Below are 20,606 nucleotides of genomic sequence, written 5' to 3' on the forward strand. Positions count from 1 at the left end.
GTTTTGTTATTCAAATTATGTGTCCTATTTTACTACATTTGGAAAATTCCCTCAAAACAGTAATGCAACATATTTTTACAACATGAACCCCTGAGCTGCCATCACATCATAATGTGTAAAAATATAGCTTGAAGCAAGATAATTCTGCAGTAGGATTTAAATTGTTTTCAGATGCAAAGAGGGAGATAATGTGCTTTTCCAAAGACCAAAAAGGAGCAAAGCTAGAATCCTCATCTTCAGTTTCATCCATTCACTTATCCAATGGGCACTGTACAATCGCCTACTGGGTACTCGGTAGACAAAGGCTCTTGAAACTCTATTTCCTATTACCTGGCACTGGCAATGCATTTACTGGGTCTCTAACAGGCATGTCAGAGTCACACAACCAGACCTTAGTCCTGATTCCCACACTGCCCTCCCAACCCCCTCCTCGCCCTGTCCTTCCCATCTCAGAAAACAGTAATGTCGTTTTCCTAATTGCTCACACCCCAACTGCTCACACCCCAAACCTTAGAGACCATCCTGTGTCCTCTCTTGGTCTCACATCCAGTACCTCAGCCAAGAGCAAATTCCATCTGTTCTACCTTCAACATAGATCCCAAATCTAACCACCTCATACCTCCTCCATTTCTACCTCTCAGAACCAAGCACCAGCAAATCTCACCTGGATAATCAAAATAGCATCTACCTGTTCTTCCAGCTTTTGCCCTGCCCATTACATTCTGCACTCACGCAGAGGATAGAATGACCTTGTTTGAAAAGGAAGGTCAGTGCCTTAGTCTGCTCAGGCTGCCATAACAAAGGACAAGTGTCTGGGGGGCTTAAACACAGATATTTATTTCTTCACAGTTTTGGAGGCCAGAACTCCAAGATCAAGGTGTGGGCAGGGTTGGCTCCTCCTGAAGCTTCTCTCCTTGGCCTGTGGGTGGCTGTCTTCTTCCTGTGTCTTCACATCGTCTTCCCTCTGCGCATGTCTGTGTCCTAATCCCCTCCTGTTATAAGGGCACCGGTCCTATTAGATTAGGGTCCACCCATATGACCCAATTTTACCTAAATTTGGTCTTAAAGGCCCCATCTCCAAATACAGTCACATTCTGAGGTACTGGGGGTTTGGACTTCAACTTGTGAATTTCAGGGGGACACATTTCAGCCCATAAGAGCCAGAGCACACACTCCTCTTGAAGCCTTCAGTGGCTCCCCTTAACACTCAGCATAAAAACCAAAGTTCCTAGAGAGACTTACAAGCCCTATAGGATCTGATCCCAAGACCGCTCTGATCTTATATCCCATTATTCTGCCACTTGCTCACTCCACTCCCATCCCCCTGGCCTCCTTGCTGTTGCTACAACATGCGAAGCACATGCCATCTCAAGGTCTCTGCACAACTGCTCCTTCTGCCTGAGTGTCTCTTTCCCCAGACATCCACATGGTCTTTAGCTCATTTTCTTCAAGTCTCTGTACAAATGTCACCTTATCAAGGTGAAGCCTCCCCAACCACTCTGCATATAACAGCAAACAACCCCCAGTAAACCCTACCCCTTCCCTGATGTATGGTTTTCCATAGCCCTCACCACCATCTGACATTATTTACATTTTTATAGCCACATTATTTACATTTATCTTTCATCTCTTTCCCCCCACTCAATTGCAACTTTCTTAAGGCACCATTTCTGTCCAGTTTGTTGACCATTGTATGTACCCCCAGCACTTAGAACACTGCACGGCTCAGAGGAGGCACTGGTGAATATTTGTTGGGATTAAATAAATTAACTTATTTTACTGGCTTGCACTAGGCTCTGGGAGAAATATAAAAATTACCAGCACATTCCTGCTTTCAAGTACAAAAGTTTGTAATCTTGAGTGTTGGGAAATCACTTATTAGTTCCCATGTTTGATGGTTTGTTTTTTATGAGAAAAAAAAAAGAGGGATAACCCAATTTGTTGCATTTGTATATTACTTTTTAGATTACACCTAGCTTGTGGTCAACTCAAAAATAAATTAATCAATACCATGAAAAATAAAAGATGGAAGAGCAAAGTTCTCCTTAGTTTTGCAAAGTGACTAAAGAGTACTTTCTAGCCAATTCATTTCCTTGAGACATCTAACAATTTGCATGACAGCATGTACTTCTTTATTATAAAGTTTGTGAGGCCTAGAGAAGACATTTTAAAAATAATTATGCTTGGTGAATGGTGTAACTGTCCCTTTCTATAGAACTAAATCTGCCACAGAACATATCACTGTTCTAAGGGTATTTTTAGGTTTCCTTTTATAGACTATAAATATATACAACTCAAATGGCATCCACCTACTCTTGTTAATTCTGCCTGGATAATTCCTATTTACACCATTGGTTCCAAAGTTTAATCTCCCTAAAGAGATCTCCATGAGTCCAGAGAGAACTGTCTGAAAGACCCTAATAGGTTGTATCACTTCATTTAATGGTATTTAGTGACAGCAAAGGCTGAAAATCTGAAGTGGAAAGGAAAGCCTTAATTCTCCTAATTTTCATGATTAAGCTCTGACATTTGATTAGCTCCTTTTACTCGGGACTCTTGCTGTCTTCCACCATCTATACCCAGCTGCTGGGAAGGCGCTGGGTGGTAATGAACTGAACTCCTGGGCTGACAGAGGCCATTCTCCTAGCCACGCACTCTACATGCAGCTAAAGAAATCCATGCATGGTTCTCCCAACATCTATTTCAAGTCCCCAAGCCGTTGCCCAGGATGTTTCCACTACATGGGAGTCTCTCACTTGCCTATCTGCCTAGCTAACTCCTGGTCATCTTTCCTGATCCAGATTAAGTTATCACCTCCAAAGTTATCCTTTTGACTCCCTCAGACAGTGAGTTACTCCCTTCCTGGGGCTCCTATGGCACTCAGCTCACACCTGAATGCCAGCATTAATCACCCTATTAGTCAGATTAGGCTAGGTTATGTTACAGTAACAATCAACTCCCCAAATCTTAATTATTTGTAAACAAAGGCTTATTGCTCTTTCAAGCAAAATCTGCTCAGGTAATGGTGACCCTCCAGGACACTTGTCTTCCATGCAGACTCAGAGATCCCAGCTAACAGTGATTCTTATACCTGTACCAACAAGAGCATGGGGTCTATTCATTCAGAATAACTGAAGCGGAAAACACTTGTCCAGAAGTGAAGTTCCATCCACAGCGCATTGGCCAGAAATGGTCACTACGGTCCTGCCTAACTGCAAATATGCACTCAGGAGAAAAGCTTAAGGTATGGGTGAACATAACAAGTGAATTCTGATGCAGTCTATCTAGTCAAGGTAAATATCTCCAACGACAGAGTGCGAGCATCTTAACTGGAGGTAGGAATCATAATTATCCATCTCACTCCTGTAGCCCCAGTTCTGAAAACGGTGCGTGTACCCTAAAAGGTACCCAATAAATACTGAATGAATGAATGAATCATTTAGACTCATTGAGATCAACTGCCTGGAACTGAGAAAAAGCTCAGCCTCTCTAAAAGTACATGGTCACCCAATATCAGAAAGAAAGCAAGTTTGGCTGGGAAAATGAAGGAGAGAAAATGGCTGTTTAGGAAGCATTGGTATTGGCTATAGCACTTCATAAATACCTGTTGATCGAGCAAATGGATGGATGGATGCATGCATGCATGCATGGATGGATGGATGGATGAATGGATGGATAGGTGGATGGATGGATAGATAGGTGGATGGATGGATGGATGGATGGATGGATGGATGGATGGATGGATGGGTATAAGGGTGGATGAATAGTTGGGCAGAATACTTTCCCATCCCTGTTGCCAATAATCCTACTCTTGTTCAAATCATCCTCATCATCACCAAAGTTATTATAATTGCCACTATAATGAACATTATTGTCTACAGTCTTGTTTTTCCCCTCTCAACATGTTCTCTACACTGATGTTAGAGTCATCCTTCTAAAACTCAGATTAAATCCTGACATCACCTTATTTCCTTTAAAAAATATCAATTATTCCATCATTTAAAAAAGAGAAAAACAGCCATAGTCCTTCATGTGATATTCAAGATCCTTTGCAATTTGACTGGAACTTATGCCTCTACCATCCTCCACCTGCCTCTACCTACCCTTGTTCCCCCACACAGACCCAATTAGCTGTGCCCACAAAGCTTAGACTATTTGCTATATTCTGAAAAGGATGTGCATCTTCTCGTCTCTGATCCTCTGCTCATGTTTTCCTTTTCCTCCCTATCACAAGATGTCTTAAGTCAACTGGTATTTCCTCTGGGAAGCCTCCCCAGATCACCTTCAGACAGAATTCATCACTCCCTTCTGCATTCTCCCATTATATCTAATCGATTCTTCTTTAAAATACTGCACTTAGGATAATATGCTTTGTATTTGGATTTAAAACAGTAGAGATGGAAAAAGGACACTCTAGTTGTATATGTGTATCTATTAGACTGTGTTTTCTTGAAAGCAAGGATCACACTTGACTGTCCTGATTAGGATAGTGCACTGCACGTCGTAAGCACCCACTCACTCATTGTTTCATTAAACAAAAGCTATTGTGTCTAACCTGGCCTGGCAATGAACAAGACGATTAACATTTGCAGAAATGAATTAAAAGCCAAGTAGAGTTCTCTTCTCCCTGAGCCCTTTGTCATTTTCACATAGTACACAATGTCATGTGATGCCTACATCATTAATAAAGCCAATTTCATAATTAAATGAAACTCCATTATCTTGTCCAGATGCATATAGCACTTTTGATGTATATTCTTCAAAAGAGAAAAACAGAGACCCTCACTGTGAACTACTTCCCTGATAATATCTCATATTCACTTCTCAGCAGATTAGATTGCCACTCTCTGAGTTTTATGGAAGTTTTTATCGGTCAACCTGATCTTTTGGATATGGCCTTACATTGGTTACAAGATGCAGAAGCTGGGCTCCCCATCGTTGGTGCGCATTTATGGCTACATGCATCCCCATTACTCACGACGAAATGTTCGTGGTGTTTTTAAGATGATCCTTAATCTTTTCAATGGCCACATAAATTGTTCTTGTGCACATCGGGCTTTCATTTTATTTCTTTTTAAGGCATCGATAGAGCAAAATGTGAATGCTTTCAAACAGCTTCTGTTTTCTTCACAGTGGAGACTTTGGGTGTGGAAATGCACCCTGCATTTCTTCCCTATGGATTTAATAGCCGAGAACCAGCTCTGCATGCTAAGCCATCCTTCTCCCTTCAGAAAGGGCCCCAGAAGTCCCATTAAAGTTAATGGGGACAATTATGTCCACAAACCAAAGGGAAAATAAACCCCTTCATTTGTAAATTAGCCCAATTCCAGGAGATTTTCTATGTCAAACCAAGAAAGGATAACATGAAAACAGGTCAATCATGACTCCCTCTATTAACTGTCTGAAATAAACGTTCATCTGGGCAGCCTCCCATTCGCTCCAAGAAAAAAAAGAGAGACAGCAAACTCTCAACAGCTCCTTGGAACATTAGTCTGTGAATTCCTCCACTATTTCCTTCCCAAGCCTTTTTGGTAAATGATAAATGGCAAGTCTGTTGATCACTTTCAGAGATCCCGTACAGCTTTATGCATCAACTCCCACTTTCCAGAAGCCATTTACCATGGAGACAAATGAGTTTGTCTTCAGCTGTGCTCATTGTTTTCTTCAGAAAGAATGGAAGTAGACATCTCTTTTTCTTTTCATATAACAAAAAACTGAAAATGTGTTTTTCTACTTTCTAAAAACATCTAAATTCAGTGCTAACAGAGCTGACTGTCTATGATAGGGCTGAGATATCCAGGAACACCTGCCCAGAATAGTACCTGTAATTAATAGTTACCTTTGGAGTAAAGAAGATATACAGATTGCCAACAAACACATGAAAGGATGCTCAACATCACTAATCATTAGAAAAATGCAAATCAAAACTACAATGAGGTATCACCTCACACCAGTCAGAAAGGCCATCATCAAAAAATCTAGAAACAATAAATGCTGGAGAGGGTGTGGAGAAAAGGGAACCCTCTTGCACTGTTGGTGGGAATGTAAATTGGTACAGCCACTATGGAGAACAGTATGGAGGTTCCTTAAAAAACTACAAATAGAACTACCATACGACCCAGCAATCCCACTACTGGGCATATACCCCGAGAAAACCATAATTCAAAAAGAGTCATGTACCACAATGTTCATTGCAGCTCTATTTACAATAGCCAGGACATGGAAGCAACCTAAGTGTCCAATGACAGATGAATGGATAAAGAAGATGTGGCACATATATACCATGGAATATTACTCAGCCATAAAATGAAACGAAATTGAGTTATTTGTAGTGAGGTGGATGGACCTAGAGTCTGTCATACAGAGTGAAGTAAGTCAGAAAGAGAAAAACTAATACCGTATGTTAACACATATATATGGAATCTAAAAAAAAAAAAGGTTCTGAAGAACCTAGGGGCAGGACAGGAATAAAGACACATAGAGAATGGACTTGAGGACACGGGGAGGGGGAAGTGTAAGCTGGAACAAAGTGAGAGAGTGGCATGGACACATATACACTACCAAATGTAAATAGATAGCTAGTGGGAAGCAGCCGCATAGCACAGGGAGATCAGCTCGGTGCTTTGTGACCACCTAGAGGGGTGGGATAGGGAGGGTGGGAGGAGATATGGGGATATATGTATATGTAGAGCTGATTCACTTTGTTATACAGTAGAAACTAACACACCATTGTAAGGCAATTACACTCCAATAAAGATGTTAAAAAAATAAAAATAAAAACCACCTAAGAATAAAAAAAAAAGGAACATGATCAATCCAATGTACTTCTCTGTTAATAATAAATTAACAAGAATATTAAAAAAAATAGTTACATTTGGAGTGTCTTCCTTTCTGAAGAAATGCACTCAGTAAGAATCCAGTCATCATTTAATATGGGGACTACAGGTACACTTCTGATGTAACAGTCAAGATTCACCTGCCCATTTTGTCCTTACAGTAAAACTAATATATTTCAAAAAATAAAATGACGTGTGGAGATTTATTTCCACATACAGCCAGGTGCTGTCCATGCAGTGTTCCCCTGGGACGTTCCATCTACCTCTTCCTACCATCAGCCTGGTCCCTCTCCTTCTTCACCACAGTGACTCAGGGCAGAACCCACAACAAGATCACATGCTTTATCCCATCTGGGCACTTTGCCTTCACTAGGATGTACTGCCCCTTGTTGATAATGGTGCTACGGCTACAGCTGCTTGGTCCTGACAGCCAGAGTTCCCCATAGGTTATGTAAGAAATAGTTGCATCCTGATGTTGACATAGTCGTTCTGTGTTCAAAGGCAAACCTGTTCCACTTCCCAATAAAGTGTATTAAAGGTTCAAACCCAATATTAAATCTACAAAGGATAATACAAGTTCGTATATGTAATACATTCCATAAAGATACACCATTAGAACAAAATTAAGGAGAAAAAGACTTTCAAAATAGAGTAAGACTGATCCTAGCACCACCTATAATACTGAGAAATGGTTTTGACTCATCACTGAGACTCCAGTGCCTGTGCAAACTCATTATAGAGTGGTCATTAAATATTTATTAAAATTAATGAACAGCAAATAAATTATGGAACATTGCTGGTTTAAAACTTTAATTCGTTTTAGGTAAGAAATTTAATGCTTCAATGACGTTGGCAGTCAGACAGCAGTTACCTTTGCAGGGATGAAGTATATACTGGAAAGGCATATCTCATGGGATGTTGGGGGTATTGATCTCGGTGGTGGTTACATGGAGATATGTGTGTATGTAAAATATATACATATATGTGTAAATATGTACATGTATGTAAAATATGTGTAATATGTACATATACATAAAAATATTTTTATATATTACAAATTTATCCAGATGAACACTTAAGATCAGTGTTACACTTTACTGTACCTATGACAGCCTCAATTTTTTAAAAAAGATAGATGACTATAGAATGAAGTTTCTGATCTATAGAAAATCTGTTTTGTTCTCCACTCAGAAGGCCCTTTCTCTACCTTTGTTTTTGGGGGATTCTTTATTCCTGAGCCTGTTTGTCTGTGGTTTGATTCGTATTTACATATTCCTCCTATTTCACACTAGCTCCTGCTTAAATAATTTATAATTCCTAGATAACTGCTTGACTTTGTTTTATGTTTCTGGGGAAAAAAAAACAGAAATTGAAGGTTCAAAATAAAAACCTAAAAGAACTTAAGTACATAAATTTTCAAACCCATTTAGACAAACTACAATACGATTTTTAAAATATAATATAAAGTTGCTCATTAGCCCAGTGTTTTTTGGACTCTTAAGACATCTAATGGAGGAAGCACCAAAAATAATGTGGAAGCAATCTCCCCAGTTTGCAATATTGTTGGGTCCTCTTTCCACGCAACTTTCTACTCTACCTAAAGAGCATCTAACCACCTCACACCAGAGTCACCAAGGGAGTGTGCTCTTAGGGAAAGAGACCCCGTTAGCCATGTGACCTTTGAACTGGTCACTCAGCCCCTTCCTTAGGCTTCAACTTCCTCTCTAAAAACAAGACACTATGATTAGGTCCAAGGTCACTGTCAATTCCATCTTTCTATATTTCAATGAAATATAAGTTTTATTTTATGAGCAGCACTTCTGAAGTCTCCAACTTGATTTAAGAGAATAACTACAGAAATAGATTTTTTTCTTTAACTTTTCATCTACATAAAAATGGTTTTGCTTTCATTTCCCAATTCAACGATGGAAGTGACCATTGTCTCATATGATGAACATTCAACAAATATTAGAAGCAAAGAACTTTGTTTTTTACATCGTGCCATATTGAGTATACCTGTTTTTGTTTTGTTTTGTTTTGTTTTTTGCGCTACGCGGGCCTCTCACTGTTGTGGCCTCTCCCATTGCGGAGCACAGGCTCCGGACGCGCAGGCTCAGCGGCCATGGCTCACGGGCCCAGCCGCTCCGCGGCATGTGGGATCCTCCCAGACCGGGGCACAAACCCGTGTCCCCTGCATCGGCAGGCGGACTCTCAACCACTGCGCCACCAGGGAAGCCCGAGTATACCTCATTTGCTCTCAATAAATATTAATTAATGGCTTTGATACTAATAAAATTAATATCGCCAATACCCCAGAGTTAAGGCACCACCACAAAGTAAAGTTGGCTCATCTTCATTTTACGAGTCTGCACCATCCCCAAAATTTTCTTAGAGTTTATGATAAGACAACCCTTGACATTATAAGTTAAGCATTAATATTTTGACCAAGCTGGGTGAAAACTAGGAAAAACTAGACTGCATCTCAGCTTTGAACTTGCTCTATGATCATAAAGGTCCAGAAATGAATGCAGCATATTGGGGTAGGCTTCTCTGCACTAATCTGCTAGCAGGATTAGTGTAGTTCCTTTAGAGGAATAATGAACTCAAGATATCATCTTAACCTAAAGCTGGAATTTCCTGATATTGATTAAGTGTCACCATGAACTACATGGACTTGTGTTGCTGTACCAAAGATATCCATTATTTATTCCCCATCAACAGTCCCTTCTTAAGGAATCTGCCTCACCCACAGCTCAGAAGGGACAACTATCCACTACAAATGCAGGGATTGGGGGAGGCAGAACCTGCTCTCAACTGGGCTGTCACTCCTCCCAGGCAGGAATCTGGAACTGAGAAACACTCTGAATCAGGCAGATGGTGTTGGAGCTGAAGGTTCATGTATAGTTAGATCCACATGGCAGGCAAAAGCCAGATACTGGGCAAATTTATCATCTTTGGCCATTTGAACTGCTATAACAGAATATCATAGACTGGGTGGTTTATAAACTGGGTCATTTCTCACAGTTCTGAAGGCTGGGAAATCCAAGATCAAGGTGCTGGCAGATTTGGTGTCTGGGAGGGCCCACCTCCTGGTTCACAGATGGCTGTCTTCTTGCTGTGTCCTCACATGGCAGAAGGGACAAGGGAACTTTCTGCAGCCACTTTTATAAGGGTACTAATCCTATTCATGAGGGCTCCACCCTCATGACCTAATCACCTCTCAAAAGCCTCACCTCCTAATCCCATCACACTGGGGGTTAGGTTTTCAACATATGAATTTTGTGGGAACACATCTGATCTACTGCAGTGATGGAGAGCAGAAACTAGGAGGTGAGTAAGAAAGCAGGTTAGCCAAGTAGGGAATATAGGAAAATGCAGAGGGAAGAAGATATGGGTGGATCCAGGAAGAGTGGTACAGAAACAACTGACACCTTGCAGCTTCCTAGTTCCTGTGATACACAGCTTCTGGCCATTGGGTTTTAAAAGAATACCTGTGGTCACAGCCAATCCCATCCTTAGATCTGTCATTGTAAAAGTGATGAATAGAAGAATTTGCAGCCTCATGGTTACACACACACACACATTCATACAACTAGTACATACAGCTGGTACAGAATTGAATTAGCTAGAAAAACGAGACTCAGTTGGTATTAGGAAAGAACAGAGCTGCTCAAGGTAGAGGACAGGAGAGGACAAACACTCAAGGACAAACTGCTTTGGGGAGAAGTTGTAGATATGTTGAGAGAATAAAATAAGATTGAAGGCAGGTGGGATACTGAATGAGATACTGGGAATGATTTTACAAAGTTTTGCTATTAGTTCAAATGGAATTCTCCTCTGCAACTCTTCAAGTTGTTTTTGTAAAGGTTTTACTTTCCCAGGCTTTCTGAGGAAAGAGACTAACATGAGACCCTGTTCTGAGACTGGACAGAGGGAGGCCCAGTTTTACTTGGGTTCTGGCAAACCCCAGACTCTTTCACAGATCGGGGTTTCTCAACAGAACTCTAATAACATTTTTAATGGAACAATTCTTTATTGTTCAAGACTATCCTTCAGACTGCAGGATGTTTAGCATCCCTGGCCCCTGGGTACTGAATGACAGAGCACCTCTTGGTCACTGTGACAACTGAAAACACCCTCCACTATTTCCAAATGCCCCCAGGGTGGAGGAGAATGTTGCTCATGGTTGAACCACTGATGTAGACATTGCTAAATTGGTTTCCATTCATTGCAATGAGATAATTCCTGATGAAGACAGTGGTTAATAAATAAGAAGAGCAGAATTATTTGTATTTCTTCCCGAAGCATTCAACTCAATGATATGCAGTATCTCAGAAAGCAAACATGATGCTGTTGGCGCCATCACTGTGAGGACTGAATAAGAAGCATAAGATATTACGCTCCTAGTCCTGCACAAAATCCTGAAAGTGGGTAATGACAACAAAAATCAACAGGCACATAGTAGGGTTGGCCTTTGATGAAGGGCACATGACAGACACTCAGAAGAAAACTGGACCTCAGCCTGAAGACGAGGGCTAGGAGAAGATGTTATGAAAGTTCATGACCTCAGAAAGACAAAAATGAGGGTGAACACACTTTTATATCACATCCTGTAATATCAAAGCTAAGAGCATAGTTGAAAGCTAATATTTTGATCACTCACTGTGCTAGGGTCTAGTTAGAAGATGCTATATAGTCCCTGGACAAATAAAAGCAAGTACTGCTTTGTAGCATGAAGTCCTTAAAAACAGTGGTTCAGATAAAAACATATTTTAAAATCAAGATTTGTGCCTTTGTTCTTCCCTCTACTTCCTAGGGTGTTCTTCTCCCAGGTGATCACAGGGGTGATTATCAAGGATCATCTTCAAGGCTGTGTGAAGACACTGGCTTCTCAGTGAGGCTGACCAGCTGATTGAAACAGTGACCTCGGCTGTGCACTGATCACGGTCTGGGTCTCGATCAAGTTGGTCACGTAGGAGGATCCTGAACGCACATCCTCCCACAGACGCACGGAATCCACAGCTCCCTACCAACAATTTCCTCTGAAAAACCCCAGACTAGCTGAGTGACTCCTACACCTCAGGCAAACGAGACCAAAAACCCACTTGGATGCAGGTAGGAGGGGCTGAGATACAACTGCACCCTAAACCCCACACCTGGTGCAGACCCACAACTGGGAGGGAACTCAAAACCCTGAGCTTCTCCCTGAGAAGCAAAGGGTTTGAACCCCATACCAGGCACCCCAACTCCTAAGACCTGCATCTGAAAGATAAGCTCCCAAAACACCTATCATTGAAAGCCAGTGGGGCTCCTCTCTGCAAGACCCATCAAGCTACAGCAAACTGAGAAATGGTTCTTAAAGCGTAACACGCACTGACTCACCTGCTCCAGGGTCCAGCTGAGAGGTGCCCAGAATTGCTGTGAAAGAGGCTGATTTACTTATCTTCAAGCATCTGCCTGAGGGGCCTGCTGAGGAGCTCCCTGCAGGCACCATCCTTGCACTGTCCCCTTGCTTCACTGAAGCTCACCACCTCCTCCTGGAAAGAAACTTGTACTTTCCTCTGGGGCCCCAATTTTTGTGGCTGCCGTCCACTGAACACCTCCAGATCACCTGGCTCTGGTGGCCACTGGGGCTTACACTCGTGGTCCCTCCAGACTGTATATATTTGCATACTTTAAAAGCTGCTGCCTGAGGGTCTGGCTTCCGATCAGCCTGAATCTGGGTTCTGACTCAGATCCTCCCTGGACAGGTCTTGCCACACCCTTAACCACTGGGAACCACTGAGAATAACATAGGCCGCCTGGACAAGCACGACGACACGACCAAGAGCCAGGGCAGCTCTGAACAATAAGGTTCATCTCCTCCGCAAGGCCACTCCTTCCAGACCGGGGAGGTGCCTCGTTTAATGCAAAGAAGCCAACACAGAGGGTCAAGGAAAGTGAAGAAACGGGGGAATGTGTCCCAAACGAAAGAGCAAGACAAAACCTCAGAAACTGACCTTCATGAAATCATCACTGCTTGTCCTCCTCTCTCATCCGTTCTTCTCCACAGCTTTTATTACCATTTACGATCCTATTTGTTCACTCATGTATTTGTCTGTCCCCTCGCTAGAACGTACACTCCATGAGGGCCAGGACTTCCGGTCTGTCTTTTCACTCAGTGCCTACAAGAGGGATTGAGAATGGTAAGCACTTAATAAATAGTTATTGAATGAATGATGGATTGAAGAATAATTCAGACAGGTAAATATATAATAAATACATAGCAAGTAATTAAAGAAGGTTAATGATGTTTAGGGTAGCACTTTAATTCTTGGAGGTTGACAACATGGAAAACAGACATCATTCCACCAAATCATTCCATCGTTGTATGTCCCAGGCTGGACCTGCCCCCCGGGGAAAGGCCCTCAGCCCCACCTCCACACACGTCAAGGTGGTGTTCATTACCACAGTGCTGCCCCTACCTGGTGGTTTCTGGCAGCACGAGGAAGGAAGGGCCCTCCCACATTCCTTCCTTCAAGCCTTGTTTCCTGAGTGTGGACTATGTTCTCCGTCCTGCTTGGCACTGTTCTCTAGAGGCACAATAGTGAACAAGACAGACCCAGGCCCTGCCCTCCCTATGTTTTCAGTTTGGTCACAAAAATGAGAAGACAGCCTTGCAGAGGAGGCTTACAAGGGAGGCTTGTGTGGAGAATCTGGGAAAGCAGAACGGAGAAAACAAGAGAGTTATCCGGCCCAGAGAGGTGAAAAAGTCAGAGAGCTCTCCCTCTAACTGAAGTTAAGTCATCCTCTCTGTTCCTTGTTTTTCTCTCCTTTTTTCCTTAACCGTGGTAAAATACCCATAACATAAAGTTTCCCGTTTTAATGATTTTTCGGTGTACAGGTCACGTACGCTTAGCAGCATGAGGTCCATCCACATTGCTGGGCAGCCATCACCACTCTCCCTCTCCAGGACTTTTGCCATCTTCTCAAATGTCCCCCTGTCCCCATTAAACAACATCTTTCCATTCCCTGCCCTAAATTCTGGGTCTCTGTTGCACTGTCTCCTGAAATGCAACCCCCCATGATCATATTTTAGGGACAAAGGTCACACTTAGATGATGTGAAATTTATTTTAATAAAACCAATAAGAATGTAGGGGGGAAATCCAGTTGAGCTCTTGACAGTCCTGTGATTCTGTTCTGAATTTTAAAACTTCCTTTTTGGGGGGAAAAACAATGAAAAGGCTAATAATGGAGATCCAGTCAAAAGATTGTGAAAGAACTCTTATCCCCATGGCCACATCAATTACATGACAATGTACGTGTGTTGCTTCAGACACCACGGCAAATGTCTCTGTATAAAATATAAAATAAACTGTTTCAGACAAGAATGGAAATGTATCAGTAAAAAATAATTTGGGCTCTGTTGGAAAATAAAATACATTCCCAAAGCCTCAATCCCTTCTTGACTGTACTTTCCTATAAATAATTAAGAATTCAAGTAATTATGTTTCATTATTAACTGTAACGTTTTCCAAAACTACTATATGCAGGTCTGGAGACCGCACTTGACCTACTTATAGTGGTCTGCAACAGAGGGAGATTTTTTTTTTTTGAGGATATCTTTTTTTAATTGGGATGAGGGCAAGAGGGGATTAAGGTAGGTGGCAAATCATACCCTTCATTTTTAGTGAGGAGCCATGGCTTCTAGAAATGTCCACCATTCATTCCAAATAGTCATTCAACAAACTTTTCTTGAGAACCCACATATGCCAGGCACTATTCTGAACTCCTGGAACACATCAGTAATCAAAACAGACAAATATCCCTGTTTTCCTGGAGCTTCCTTTCCGGAGGAAATTTTAAAATATGATTTTAGATACTCCTCAATTATTTGATCTATTTCTGTTTATCAGAAAATTTTGCAATAGTGTTGAGGACTGGAAAAGAGTATTGAAAATTTTTCTGGTGTACACTTAGAAATCATCACTAAAAAATCTATCTGTGCTTCCACTTACTATATTTACTCAAGTCTTATATTCATACCAGAAATACATACTGAGAGATTTTTTTCTGTGGCAAGAGACTGTGCTAAGAAGTATGAGGGGATATAAACACGTGTGAAACATATCTGTAAACTTATTCTTGGATGTGTTGCACCCACACCATGGTTTCAAAGGAAAATTATCAAACTATCATTACTATGTTACAATAGCTGGGCAATGTCATGCTATCTATGGCACCTGAGTTAAACAGCACAGAGGGTTTTCTTTTTTTTAATTTATTTTATTGACGTATAGCTGCTTTACAATGTTGTGTTAATTTCTGCTGTACAGCAAAGCGGTTCAGTTATACATACATATATATGTATACATATACATATATACTACGTATATATATATATATATATATATATTCTTTCTCATATTCTTTTCCGTTATGGTTTATTACAGGGTATTGAATATAGTCCCCTGTGCTATACAGTAGGACCTTGTTTAAATAGCATAGAGTTTGACTCTACCTTTGGTAAATAAAAGTCCCCTGTGGGTCAGGTAGGTACACCATGGGAACCACAGTGAGAAGCAAAGAGCAAACGGTAGTCTGGGTGGCACAGAGGGCCCTTTAAGCCTGATCCCGGGAATCACGGTACTAGCAGGATGAAGACCCACCCACGGTCACCAAAACTCCAGGGGCAGGAATGGAACGATCACTGCCTGTCATCTTATATCAGAGACTGTAAATCATTCTCTCTGTTTAGGTGCACCACTGAGGACTAGACTTTGTGACAGAAGGCAGTCTTGAAGGAGGGGACTTGGTTCATCTTTTCTAATTTTTATTTTATATTGGAAGATAGTTGAAATGCAATGCTGTGTTAGTTTCAGGTGTACTACAAAGTGAATCGGTTGTACGTATACATATATCTACTCTTTTTAAAATTCTTTTCCCATTTAGGTTATTACAGAATATTGAGTAGAGTTCCCTGCGCTATACAGGAGGTCCTTGTTGGTTATCTATTTTAAATATAGTAGTGTGTATATGTCAATCCCAAACTCCCAATTTATCCCTCCCCCCACCACCTTTCCCCTTTGGTAACCATAAGTTTGTTTTCTAAGTCTCTGGTTCATCTTGGTTTACCCAAAGCACAAGTCAGTGAGGGCTCCAAAGAGCTGCCGTGTTTGTGCAGAAAATGACAAGAGTTTGTGCTGGAGAAGACAGCAGTGGAGCATGAAGTCAGATACCCTGGTTAACTGCAAACACTTGGCCACATTTTGAGTTCCAACCTGCATTCTACACCTTCTTGTTTTCAAATATTTGGAACAGTCCTCAAACTTCTATTTTTAATTTTAGCAAAAAGAAGCCTAGAAAACTTCTATGAGCTTCTGACATTTTTCTAGACCTCAAAAGGCCTTTAAGAATATTTTGGTGAGTCAGACAAAAATGATTCAGAAACATATGGATTGCATTTACTTGGATAGATCAGAATTTAACACAAAGTAGGTTAAAATACTTGGCTACATCCTGTGCTCTGGGGTAGCCAAATGTTTGGGAAAAGTGTGGCAACATGAACACCACCAGGCTGCCTCCTACACTGCCCTGTTTTCATTTGCATCTCTCTCTTTTTATTTTTTCCTCTCAGGCTGCCAGGAACGCATACTAGGCTTCAGGGACAGCTTAAGGAATAATAGCCTGCAGCTAGAGAGACCCCCACTACCATTTTCCAGGAAGAATCTGGATTCCCCAGAGATGCTACGTTCAACAAATATGAACAAACACAGCAAAAACCCACACTGTGTCCTCAGCCACATCGAGGCAGTCTTCTTTAGTATTTCGTACTTCATCCAATTCCAGCTTTCTGCTTGTCTGAGAAACAGACCAGAGCAGTGGCCACAGGACCAGCTCTATAATTTGAAGAGCTCAGTGCAAAATGAGGATGCGGGCCCCTTGCCCAGGAAGTATTAAGAGTGTCAAGATGGCAAAAATGGCATTAAAAAAAGCATCGAGAGAGTATGGCCCATAAAGCTAGCCCTAGCAATGCCCTGAGGCATTTCCTCCCTTCACATTTCTTATTGTAAAGAAAAACAAGATGATGGCAGAATAATCAGTGTGAACTCAGATTAGTTAGGAAATGAGATAATGATTTAACGATCGGGATTTCCCAAGCACTGTTAACTAAAACCAAGGACAGGATCAGAGATCAACAAAAATTTCAAATGGCATCACAGCAAGAGTGAAAAGGCTGACTTTAGACTGAACCAGCAAAGTTTCAAAGAACAAAGAAGAGTTCAGAGATTGCAGGAGAGGGGTGAGGCAATGGTTCTTGCGGCCTCTGTGCTGTCTCCTCCAGGGGCTCTGATGCAGCTGTTGATGCAGAGAACAGAATTCTCTCTGAAACTAATGGCACCATTTTATACCACCACCAAGGAAGGTGTTGTTATACCAAGGATTTATTTATTTATTTATTTATTTAATTTAGTCTAATTGAAGTATAGTTGATTTACAATGTTGTGTTAGTTACTGCTGTAGAGCAAAGTTTTACATATATATATACATTTTTTATATTCTTTTCCACTATGGTTTATCATAGGATATTGAATATAGTTCTCTGTGCTATACAGTATGTTTACCCATTCTATTAATGTATATAAAAGCTTACATCTGCTCACCCCAACCTCCCACTCCATCCCTCCCTCAGCCCCCTCCCCCTTGGCAACCATAAGTCTGTTCTCTATGTCTGTAGTTCTGTTTCTGTTGCATAGATAAGTTCATTTGTGTCATGCTTTAGATTCCACATATAAGTTATACCATATGGTATTTGTCTTTCTCTCTTTGACTCACTTCACTCAGTATGATAATCTCTAGTTGCATCCATGTTGCTGCAAGTGGCATTATTTCATTTTTTTATGGCATTGCATATATATGTACCACATCTTCTTTATCCATTCATCTGTCGATGGACATTTGGTTGTTTCCATGTCTTGGCTATTGTGAATAGTGCTGCTATGATCACAGGGGTGCAAGTATTGTTTAGAATTTTAGTTTTGTCTGGATATATGCCCAGCAGTGGGATTGCTGGATCATATGGTAGTTCTATTTTCAGTTTTCTGAGGAACCTCCATACTGTTTTCCATAGTGCCTGCACCAACTTACGTTCCCACCAACCCTGTAGGAGGGCTTCCTGTTTCTCCCCAGCCTCTCCAGCATTTGTTATATGTCGACTTTTTAATGATGGCCGTTCTGACTGGTATGAGGTGGTACCTCACTGTAGTTTTGATTTGCATTTCTCTAATAATTAGCAATGTTGAGCATCTTTTCATGTGCCTGGTGGCCATCTGTATGTCTTCTTACACCAAGGAAGATTTTAGAGGAATGTGGAATAGCTCCAGGAGATTTCCTATGTGCTTTTGCAATCTGTAATTTTACCATCTGCCTTATTCAGTGTGGCCTAATAAAGATTTCCACCTCTTCTTTCACAGTTTCCAGAGAGGAATAAATATGCTAAGTAACGACTTGGGCACAGAAGTCCTCTTTCCACAAGCCTGTTAAAGATTAGGCTTCAAGAATCATAGTACCTAAACGCAGGCATTGCCCATAGCATTTCTTTAAAAAATACTCTGTATGGGGCACACGTTTATGTATTTATTTTCGAAAGAAATATCTTTTTTTCCCCTGTGGATGAAATTCTGAGCATGTGAGGCACAAAATTAAAATCCCTTGGTTATTTCAATCTTTCCTTTTATGAGGAGCCCATTATATCTTTTCTAATTCCTGTGTAAGATTTGTTCATATTATATTACAAAGAGCATTTTATAAGTTCAGTAGTTTTCAGTTTCTCATTAGTCTTTTTTGTTTGTTTGCCTATGGTGTCTATTAAGACTTGCTTTTAGAAAAACGAGACAAGACAGAGTCCATAAAGGCACACAGTTCTCTCTCATTTTTAAAATAGAGTTGATTCTATTTTTTTAGTGAATCAGCACAAGGTCTGTTATTAAGCATTCCATTGTATCATGTGTTTTATTTTTTTTGCTGGTAGAATTTTATAATAGTTTACTTCTTCTTTAAAAAAATTTTTATGGACTTCCCTGGTGGTCCAGTGGTAAAGAATCCGCCTTGCAATGCAGGGGACGCGGGTTCAATCACTGGTCGGGGAACTAAGATCCCACATGCCGCGGGGCAACTAAGCCCACGCGCCATGACTACTGAGCCCACGCACTCTGGAGCCCACTCGCCACAACTAGAGGGAGAAAACCCGCACGCCACAACTAGAGAGAAGCCCATGTGCCACAACGAAGAGCCTACATGCCACAACAAAGACCCAACGCAGCCAAAAATAAAAATAAAACAATTTTTTAAATTAAAAAAAGATTTTAGTGTTTTATCTTATTTGTGAAGATGGATGAATCTGTTTCTATGTGCATATCAAAAAAGTATGAAAAAATAAGAAACCAGTGCTTCATATACTGCAGATAAAAAATGTTAATTCGATAAGCACTCTAAAAAACATTCAATATGCCAAAGACTTGGCTTTACATGAAATATCAGTTTAATTCCATTCAGCAAAAGTGGATAAAGCATCTACAAGGCATCTTTAGCAAGCCGGGTACTGCAGATGTAAAGATGAATTGAACTTGACCCTGGCATTGTACAAATTTGCTATGTGTAAGCAATTGCAGGCAGTAAAAGATCCAAACACTGCAGGCTGAACGATGGACTTGAAAGAAAGAAGCCTGTCGTGGCACAGTGGATCAGATGACGTCATAACCTTTCATTTCAAATCTATGGCATTTCAAACACAGCAGAGCGTTGTCTAAAAATACGAAGGCTTAATTCCCTTCACAGGCTCCATGTGGGAACACTTCCTAGCAGACTGGAAAGTATTTCAAATGACATAATCTACACTTGTCCGATTGAGTGAGCAAAGGCCATCCAAGGACACATTTATTTTCTTCGACTTTCTTCTCCAGAGATTTTTTGATTCCATGCAAATTTTCAAGATTTGGTAGTTGATGACTGATCTCAGAGCAACAGCGATCAATCAGGCAAGTCTGGCTGCAGGCACCGTGGACACATTCTACTTAGACTGAAGTCATCCTATGAATCCCTCTAAGTCAGACGCGGTTAGAGCCATGTCTGGGATATCTACGAATTTCCACAAAGGAAACATTAAGTTGGAAGTAAAAGTTCTTATTTCTTCTTATTTCTAAGTAAAAGATTCTTCTTTCTTCATATTTGAATAAATTTAGGTGATATAAATGAAAGAGACTTTCTTCATGACCATGCGATTTATTGTGTTTGAAGGTGTGTTTGCGAGGTTGCAGATGTGTGGGTGTTTTCACTTGTGGGTCTGTGTATGTGTGTACCTGTGTCTTTGGGAAGGAAGGAGAAAAGTTAGGGTGAGGGAGTGCAGCACGCAGGGACCTACAGAAGCAAAAGTGAAGAGGTGGGACTGTCTAAAGAAGTCAAGCTGCAGACTGCTTGCTGCAGGTCCACTCCTTCATGCTGGAGGCATCCTTTCATTGGCCCTGTCATCTGCATGCCCAGCAGAGCAGCTGCAGGGTGGACACTAGACTGGGCAGGCTTGAGTGGAGTAAACGGAGTAGACAGCATATGACTTGCTGTCTTTGTCAGCCCTGGGCAACCATAACAAAGACCACAGCCTGTGTGGCTTAAAAACAGACCTTTATTTCTCACAGCTGGAGGCTGGGAAATCCAAGATCAAGGTACTAGCAGATTCAGTTCTTGGTGAGGGCTCCTTCGCGGGCTTGTGGGCAGCTACCACATCCTCACGTGG

At 41.2% G+C, this 20,606-nt stretch overlaps 1 long non-coding RNA gene across 1 annotated transcript in view; it reads right to left on the reverse strand.

Annotated features, from left to right (window-relative positions):
- The window catches only part of LOC132421100 (uncharacterized), a 93,735-nt gene extending 78,561 nt beyond the window's left edge, over positions 1-15,174 (reverse strand). Inside the window, exon 1 of the long non-coding RNA XR_009518499.1 lies at positions 12,836-15,174. This is a non-coding gene — a long non-coding RNA (uncharacterized lncRNA). The remainder of the gene's footprint in view (positions 1-12,835) is intronic.
- Between the last annotated feature and the right edge of the window lie 5,432 nt (positions 15,175-20,606).

This window comes from Delphinus delphis, chromosome 2, assembly GCF_949987515.2.
Source record: "Delphinus delphis chromosome 2, mDelDel1.2, whole genome shotgun sequence".
Taxonomy (NCBI): domain Eukaryota; kingdom Metazoa; phylum Chordata; class Mammalia; order Artiodactyla; family Delphinidae; genus Delphinus; species Delphinus delphis.